The sequence below is a fragment of the Danio rerio genome, chromosome 11 (genome assembly GCF_049306965.1).
Source record: "Danio rerio strain Tuebingen ecotype United States chromosome 11, GRCz12tu, whole genome shotgun sequence".
Taxonomy (NCBI): Eukaryota; Metazoa; Chordata; class Actinopteri; order Cypriniformes; family Danionidae; genus Danio; species Danio rerio.
In genome coordinates, this window is record NC_133186.1 from 39,761,567 (window position 1) to 39,770,664 (window position 9,098).

The following is a 9,098-nucleotide window of genomic DNA, read 5'->3' on the forward strand; positions in this document are numbered from 1 at the left end:
TGATGAAGGAGAGCGCACCTGTTTTCACTCGGATGAAAAGTGAGGATGTGTGGGCATTCATAGGCGGAAGTGCGAAATGTACATTTATGCTGACATTAAACGAAGCTGGCCTGCAGATGGCCTGGTCATCTGTGCTCTTCCGTGCCAGACAAAGGACGTTTCCAGTCCTCATCTTTCCGGCCAGAGAACATACTGTATATAGCATGCCATACTGGACAAACAAACTGAAACAGAGGGAGAAGACTGGATGCAAATGCCAAAATTTGTACATTTTCTAGTACTTGTGTGGAAGACATGTTGTTTTCTGGATGGTTGCATTTGGTTTGAGATAAAAGAGCTCATCACCAATGATAAAAACTGCTGAAAAGTGGACTTTTACATTAAAAAGTATTAACAACCTGGTTCAGACATGGGCTTTTTCATTAAAGGCAATATTTATTTCCCTTGTATTGATTTTCAAGGTCATTTTGTATCTTCACAGGAGCAATTTTCATAATTACCTTAATAATTGTATCTGTGTTGCCTTTATTGTCAAATATTCATTTTCTTTTCAGCTTAGTCCCTTTATTAATCAGGGGTTACCACAGCGGAATGAACCGGCAACTTATCCAGCATATGTTTTTACACAGCAGATGCCCTTTCAGCCGCAGCTTATCACTGGGAAACACCCATACACTCTTGCATTCACACACATTCACTATGGCCAATTAAGCTTATTCAACTCACCTGTAGCGCATGTCTTTGAATGGTGAGGGAAACCAGAGAACCCGGAGGAAACCCATGCAAACAACAGGAGAACTACACACAGAAATGCCAACTGACCCAGCCGGGGCTCGAACCAGCAACCTTCTTGCTGTGAGGTGATCGTGCTACCGACTGTACCACCATGACACCAGATGTCAAATAATTCAATGTTAACAGTTACTTCAATGAGTTAGAACACGAACAGTGTCACGACTTGCTTTCTCACAAAGGCACAGGATCGCAGAGATTATCAAAATATGTATTTATTTACATAACACTCACTGGAAACACTGAAACATTAACACACAGGAATTATGGGGTAACAACAACATGGAATGGCGTACAATACTGGACCAGAAACGAACTAAACACAGAGACTGCTCTAACTGATTACATACAGGGTGAGACACAGGTGGAAACACTGAACACTAACAAACAGCGGGAAAACAGAACAAAGGACTCACATGATGCAAACAGCCCTGCTGAAAAATCCAGCTTAAACCAGCCTAGGCTGGTTGGCTGGTTTTAGCTGGTTGACCAGGCTGGTTTTAGAGGGGTTTTGGCCACTTCCAGGCTGGTTTCCAGCCATTTCCAGCTTGGTCTTTGCTGGTCAGGCTGGGAGATGACCAGCTAAAACCAGCTTGACCAGCCTAGCCAAGCTGGGAGTCCAGCCAAACCAGCTATGTCCAGGCTGGTCAAACTGGTTTTAGCTGGATTTGGCTGGTCATTTTCCAGTCTGAACAGCTAAGACCAGGCTGGAAACCAGCCTGGAAGTGGCCAAAACCCTTCTAAAACCAGCCTGGTCGACCAGCTAAAACCAGCCAACCAGCCTAGGCTGGTTTAAGCTGGATTTTACAGCAGGGAGAAGTACTTGGAACAACACAGACCCTGACAATAGAGTGGAGGAACTATGACGTCACTTTGTAGGCTAATCGGCTGCTAGCATAAAACTGGTTCCCTCTATAAAATCCCTATAGGATTTTCCCATAGGCTTTTTGAAGATTGCAAATAATAAGCTCTGTGTTCAAACACAGTTCATTACACTTACACATTTTGTCCAGCTGGATAATCCTCACATGAAAATACAACTTTGAGCACATTTGGATCTTAAATGCAAACGCAAGAACTGAAAAGCTAACATTAGGCTATAAACGGACTACAGTGCCCTCAGGGCGCTCGCCTGTGACGTCAGCACCACCCTGCTACAGACAACTTTTCAAGCTTATTTTTAGAAATATGGTCCATGTCAAAGTTTTACTCTCTCTGTTAATGATATTATAATCCACGCTACATATTATAAACAAATAAATACGCAATAAACACATAGACCTATGTGCCTTTTGGATAATTTTTACGTGGGGAATACATCTGTTTTGCTTTACAGTTTTTGTTAAAGTTTTAAAACTGTATGTATAAATGCGCCTACATATCATATTTAAATAAGTGTATCGCTCGCGTGCACACAGCCTGCTTACCTTAACAGACGACAGAAATGAGGAGCAAGGGACAAGTCTATCAAATTTAAATTTTCAATCAAATCAAATGCCTACAAGTTCCATCCTGGACACAGAACAACATTCAATACTCTTTTTATGTCACGAAGTACAGCGAAAAGCAGCCTATACATTCACATCTCCTATACATTTTATGGAGGAGTGTAAATATTGCGGTTATGACAGTTAAATGTGTTTAGATGAAGAAAAACCCGACAAAAATCACTTGATCATGTTAAAATTACAGTTAATATGTATGTATTTTTACACATTTATTTACATGTTTGCATTACGGAGAGCAGGAAAGAGGCAGGCTGAACTGGTAAGCAGTAGGCTATCTTCATAATTTTGTTTAATTAAAATAAATGATCAACAAATTAAGCTGTCTCGACGGTCTAAAGACACTTGACAAGTGAAGAAATGATCTACACTCAATATGAATTCCCAATTAGAAAAATACTACAAACTATAAAATACTATTCATGAAAATACTCAGACAAATCCACATACCAATGCTAGCGAGCTGCGCTCAACACCAGTTCAGCTCGATGATGTATAATGTCTCTGACACCACCCGTAGTCCCATTAAGCAACTTGATAGCAACCGTCTTTTTAAAGAAGCATAACTGATTTTAAAAAATCAAGAGTGTGATGTAACTGATGTGTTTTATGTCGTAACATAAAACATGAAAATATCTTGAGTTTGTGTCAACCATGGACCTTATTTAAGGGATTTTACTGAAACCCCATTTAAAAAACCCATTGACTTTGGGACGAGGGAACTGGAACTGCTAAAATGCTAACTCGCTTCACGGGTTTTTGCATACAAATCGACATCATAGTTTCTCCACTCTATAAGCTGTTACCAAACTGTTCAATACTGTGTGCAAATAGTAAATTTTTAAAAAGGAAATCATTACAGGGTACAGCTATGATGAAATATATAATTATTGTAGCTCTTGATGTTGTAATAGATACAATGAATTACACAAATTCTTTCGTTGCACTAGTACATTTTTGACGAAAGCAAAAAAATAGATTGTATAGGGCAAAAAGATTGTTTTTTCATGCCAAAAATCATTACAATATTAGGTGAAGATCATGTTCCATAAAGATCTTTTGGAAATTTCTCACTGTAAATAAAAACAAAACTTAATTTAAATAACTTTAAACATGATATTCTCAGTATTTAGATTATTTAAAGTGCACCTATTTTACCCCTTTTTCAAGAGTTAATTTTTCTCGTCTCTAGAATGTGTCTGTAAAGTTTCACCTCAAAACACCCATCAGATTATTTATTATATCTTTCAGAATATTACGATATTTTGCTTTAAACACTTGCTTCAAGAAACGACTAAAACTCAACTATTTAGTCTCCACTTTCCTTCCTAATCTGCAATTGCCTCTCTGGATCCACCACTAACTGTACTCAAAAAAAAAAATTCCTTACATTATTAATGCTTTGCTTCTTACACTTTACACACCTGAAACTTGCCTTACGGCACTTATTTATTGTTGCTCTTATAGTTGTGTAAATTGCTTCTTTTTCCTCATTTGTAAGTCGCTTTGGATAAAAACGTCTGCTAAATGACTAAATGTAAATGAACACAATGTAGCTGTTTTTATTGCCTGTGCCTTTAATAGTAGTTCCCCCCTCCCACCATTCCCACGTGCCTGTTAGAGTGTGCCTCAATCTCTGCCTCAGCTACTTCTGATAAACAGCACAGTGACCGACATTAGAGAAGCTGATCTCACGTAATGTCTGTGAGAAATACTACAGTAAGAACTTTACCAATGATTATTTGATGTATTTGTGGAGTTACAAAGAGGAGTCACACACAATGTCGTTCATGCAAGTACGCGCGCAAATTTCAATAAAGAGACTTATTGTCTTTATATCACTTTTTATATCACAAACAGTTTACAAAAGAAGATTTTCACCATAGGTGCCCTTTAAACATCAGATTCCAGTTGTATCTTAGACAAATATTGTCCTATCCTACAAAACCTACAAAAAAATGTATTAATGAAAAGCAAATTTATTTATTAATTTCTTTTGTTAAAACAATTTCTGACTTTACAGACAAAACATGCCGCTTCATAATAACGCAAGTTATGTAAAATAGTTTTACATTGTTAACTTTATTGTTTTGATGCAGAATTCAGTCAGTGAAACTTAACAAAACTTGCTCGATGCTGAAAACATTCAGCTTAAAAAAAAATCTGATGCATGAATCTTGACTTAATGACACAGACCGACATTACTTTTTAATGGTGACTGCCATAATAGTTACCCAGTAAACAGTAAACCAAATATATATATCTAATTCAATTACATCTAATTTATTACTCAAATTTTATTTAAGTTTTCAGTGGTTTTAAGGGATATTAAGTGTATTCTGACCTACAGTAACCAATTTTGGCTTTTTCTGCGGTTCTCAATCACCTTTTTGATATCAAACATGCGGTGACAACTTTGCATTCCTACGCCAATAAATGGATGACCATGAAAGACTGCACTAATTTATTATTTAACTGTTTAACTTCCATGTGCAAGCAAGTGTACAAAAAAATACAATCTATGCAGCAACATTGTATTACTTTTAGGCTACATGTTGATGCAAACACCTATTTTACAGGAAAAAAATTTGCGAACACTTACAATGACTACGTTTACATGGACAACAATAATTTATTGCAATTAAGACAATACTTTGATTAAGAGTCTACCATCAACAGCGATTTTGAATAATTTAATTTAAATATCAACTTCGATAAATGGCTTTGGGAGCAAGTAAGTATTTAAATTATTAAAATGATTTAAGATGCATATCAGGGAAATCCACCTAGTAAATCTGGTTTTGTTGTCCTTCAGGGGGATCAAGCATTAATTAGAGGGGTCAGACCCCCTCAAATCTCTTCTAGTTTGCTTTTGAAAACACTATCGGTTGGGTTTAGGGAATGGAGTACATAGGTCAGTAAATAACAGATGGATCTAACGATGTGTAAATGACACATGGATGGATACGAGAAGGAAATGTAAATGGCATATACTGTACAATAAGCAAACGTTAGCCAGTAATGTTTTTGAGACTGGCAGAAATGTGCACAGCAGCCTTTAGTGGATTAACGAGAAATGGCACACATAAGAAAACATGGCCTAGTAACTTTTTTGAGACTGTCAGAAATGTACATAGCAGCCTTTAGGGGATTTGTAAAAACAAATACAGCAAGCAGATGTAGCCCAGGCACCTATTTCACAGGTCCCACAATGTAGCCCTGGGCACATATCACCAATGAACATAAGTTGCTTAAAACTTGGCATGAGTTACTGTATGATAGAGATTTTTGCCTCAGGAAACACTACTAATTAAACTGGGCTTCCTGAAACTTCATTTCTAAAACCAAGGTCATGGGTTTGATGTCCAGGGAACACATGATAGATACACTTGTAAGTCGCTTTAGATAAAATCTAATCTATGCCAGCAGCAAGCGTATGAAGCTTTTAGGTCTCCATGAACGTAACTCAAAGAGACTGAGCTGGAAATGTCAGCAGAGTTAAATGAGAACTAAATGGCAGAAAGCGCTTTTTTGGTCAGTAATATATAGAAGGCAGCTGCTCTCCAGCATAAATGGCTTAATCAAGGTGGCGGGATGAATATCACGAGCCACTGACTCTCGCTGCCACCCACTCTGACGCTGACAACAGTGTGTTCACAGAGGCACAAAGGGCAAATTACCCAGACTTCAATAACACGACATGCTCAGAGAGAATCTGGCCAAGCCATACATCTGTTGCATTGAATGCAGTTTAGCCAAGACAGTTTAAATCCAAAACATTTATAAAATTGAAGTCAATCATTTCTATGAGTACTCACATTTTTACAGACCTCATCATTACCCTGGGGAAATATTTTAGTCACTAGTCCATCATCTAAAATCAATTTATGCCACTTTTCAGCATACTTCATTGGAATAAATAAAATTAAATAAAAATGTAAAAAATAAAAATTTAATCAAATTAAAAAAATATTAAAAATAAAATAATCTAAAATAAAACAAAAATAAAATGAAATAAAACAAAAAGATTCTTTTATAAATGTACAAATTTTACATTAAAAAACTATAACCAAATATCACCCCTTTACACAAATAAAATTAAATCCTTATCTTACAATAAGGTTTTATTTAGGTAAATTTGCTGTGCTAAAATAAATAAATCAATAAAATAAATCAAGCACAAATTATATGACTATGCTTTAAAAAAGCATTCAGTCTGCTTCAATTTGACAAATAATCCAATGTATTGGCTTTTATCTTTACGTTTTTGTGAAATCAATAGCAATTTCTGATGATTTCTGCATATATCAGTGCATAAGAAAGCATATTCACAAATTCCTATGCAAAATTCATATACAATTTCCAAGCATTAAAATATGTGATTAAATATCCTGCTCATTTTACAATAAAAAGGCAGCTGAGGATACCAGAAGCTCGCTATATTGTCAGTATTATGGGGAGTGCTTTTTGGTACCTTATAATCATATAACAGAAAGTTGTATATTAATATAAAAAATAAGCTACATGAACTGCCAAAATTTTACCACAAAATGTGCTGACAACCACCATAATACTATAAAAGTAAAACAGAAATCATACGATAATTCAGAGTTCATTGTATGAGGCAAATTATTGACACTTCTGGTTATACCTTGTTTATTGTAAAATAAAAAGTGAAACACTGTAAACCTTTATTTTAGTATATTTCTCTTCTCAGTTAATAATACTAATAATATCAAATCAATGAAATAAATCAAGCACAGATTATATGTCAAGCTATGCTTAAAAAATTCAGTCAGTCGGCTTAAAATGGACAAATATTTCAGTGTTTGACTTCTATCTTTAAGTTTTTATGAAATTAATAGCAATATCTGAAGATTTCTGCATATTTCAGTGCATAGAAATATATATTATTATATATAACATGCAAAATTCATATACAATTTCCAGTATTTTTACGTGAATAAATATCCTGCTAAATTTACAATAAAAAGGATACAGATCTGGCATCTGAGGATACCAGAAGCTCGTTATGGTTCCAGTATTATGGGACTGCTTTTTGGAACCTTATGATCATATATCAGAAAGCTATATATTCTAATATTATATTAAATAACTATATTATTTAACCAAGCTACATAAACTGACAAGATTTTTCCTCAGAATGTACTGATAGCCACTGTAATACTTTAAAAGTACATTAGAAATCATATAATAATTCAGAATGCATTGTACGAGACAAATTATTGATACTTAGAGTTAGATAATATCTTAAGGGTAATATCTTTATATCTAAAATAATACATTGTAAATCTCTATTTAAGAATAGTTCTCATCTCAGATAATCTTAGTAATAGGCCTACTGATAATATCAGTTGAATGGATTTTAAAGAGTGACAGTTCAAACTACACAACCACTGTTAACAGATGCCTGTAGGTCACACTGTGAGAAAAATAATGTCCCTTAATTTTTTATTATTTCCCAGAGACAATGTCCGAAAACCAATAAATTATTTGATATTTTAAAGACCAGACAGAACCCGCATGTGAAATCCCTCCCTCATCCAGAAGCCACTGGCTGTGCGCATAACAGCTGTTTTCTGATTGGCTTTTACCACTGTCAATCATCCCCCAAAAAATCACTCCTAGAGGCTGACAGGTCATACATGCCCATGTTTTTTCCTAAATGAGAAGAAATCGCTGAGAAAACCACCAAATGCTACGTGCATTTCAAAATGGAATGCACCAAAATCCACATCACAAAATTATAGGTGTATCCAAATAAATATACAGCTAAATAAACGTCAATCTAACGTTCACATCGAATTGTTCACGTTTAGACAATTAGACCGCACAAATAAATATCCATAAAGCAATATCAAGCGTTTACGAAGACACATTAACACTAAAACGAACAAAAACATTGAAGCAAAACTGACTGTTAATCCTAAAGCAAATGCATCTGAAACAGCATCGAGCGACGCTTCATCTCGTTCATACTACAGCGGATTTAAGCCCATTTTCCGTCATTCAGAAATAATATAATTAGCTCGAATCGATGAATCGGGCCTCATTTCGATTCCTTACTATAAACCCTGTCTTAGTGGGGTGAATGAAAGCCTATGGGTGTCGTTAAATCACGTTTCGTTACCTTTTCAGCGTCGTCGCCGCTCCATCACTGTGCGGGTCCCCCAGCATCAGCATCAGAGTCCCACGTCCTGCATTCACTCCAGTATCAGCATCCCGCGCTCTGATTGGACACACGTACACTAGCTCCGCCCCCGACACCATAAATGCACTTCAGATTTAAAGGGCCAGCGCACAAGAGGGACAAACTAGCCGCGTCGACCACATGAGGCGTTGTCATGTATGTATATGTATGTTGTGTCGGTTGATAAGCTCAATTTTAAGTCAATGTGGCCTGAAAGACAGAGTTAAAAAGAAGAGTTAAATCAAGGTTTATCGATATTATGACTAATACTAGCCGCGTCTCCCACCTGAGGCGTTGTCATGTATAGGCTAGGTAGTCTCAGTTGATAAGCTCAATTTAAAGTCCATGTAGCCTGTAAAGACATAATTAAAAGAATAGTTAATCAAGGTTAATCTATATTATAACTTTAACTTAATCAATGTTTGTATGTATGTATGTATTTGTATATAACTTAGGCCCATCTAAAGTATTCTGGTTATATATATATATATATATATATATATATATATATATATATATATATATATATATATATATATATATATATATATATATATATATATATATATATAATTACATAGCCTGTTTGT

The 9,098-nt window shown here is 35.4% G+C and overlaps 1 protein-coding gene across 11 annotated transcripts in view; it reads right to left on the bottom strand.

Annotated features, from left to right (window-relative positions):
* Positions 1–8,502, bottom strand: part of erc2 (ELKS/RAB6-interacting/CAST family member 2) — a 125,661-nt gene extending 117,159 nt beyond the window's left edge. For all 11 annotated transcript variants that reach the window (XM_073917065.1, XM_073917061.1, XM_009306249.5 and 8 more), the window contains exon 1: positions 8,449–8,502. The gene's annotated coding sequence lies outside the window, so the exon portion shown is untranslated. The remainder of the gene's footprint in view (positions 1–8,448) is intronic.
* Positions 8,503–9,098: the final 596 nt, after the last annotated feature.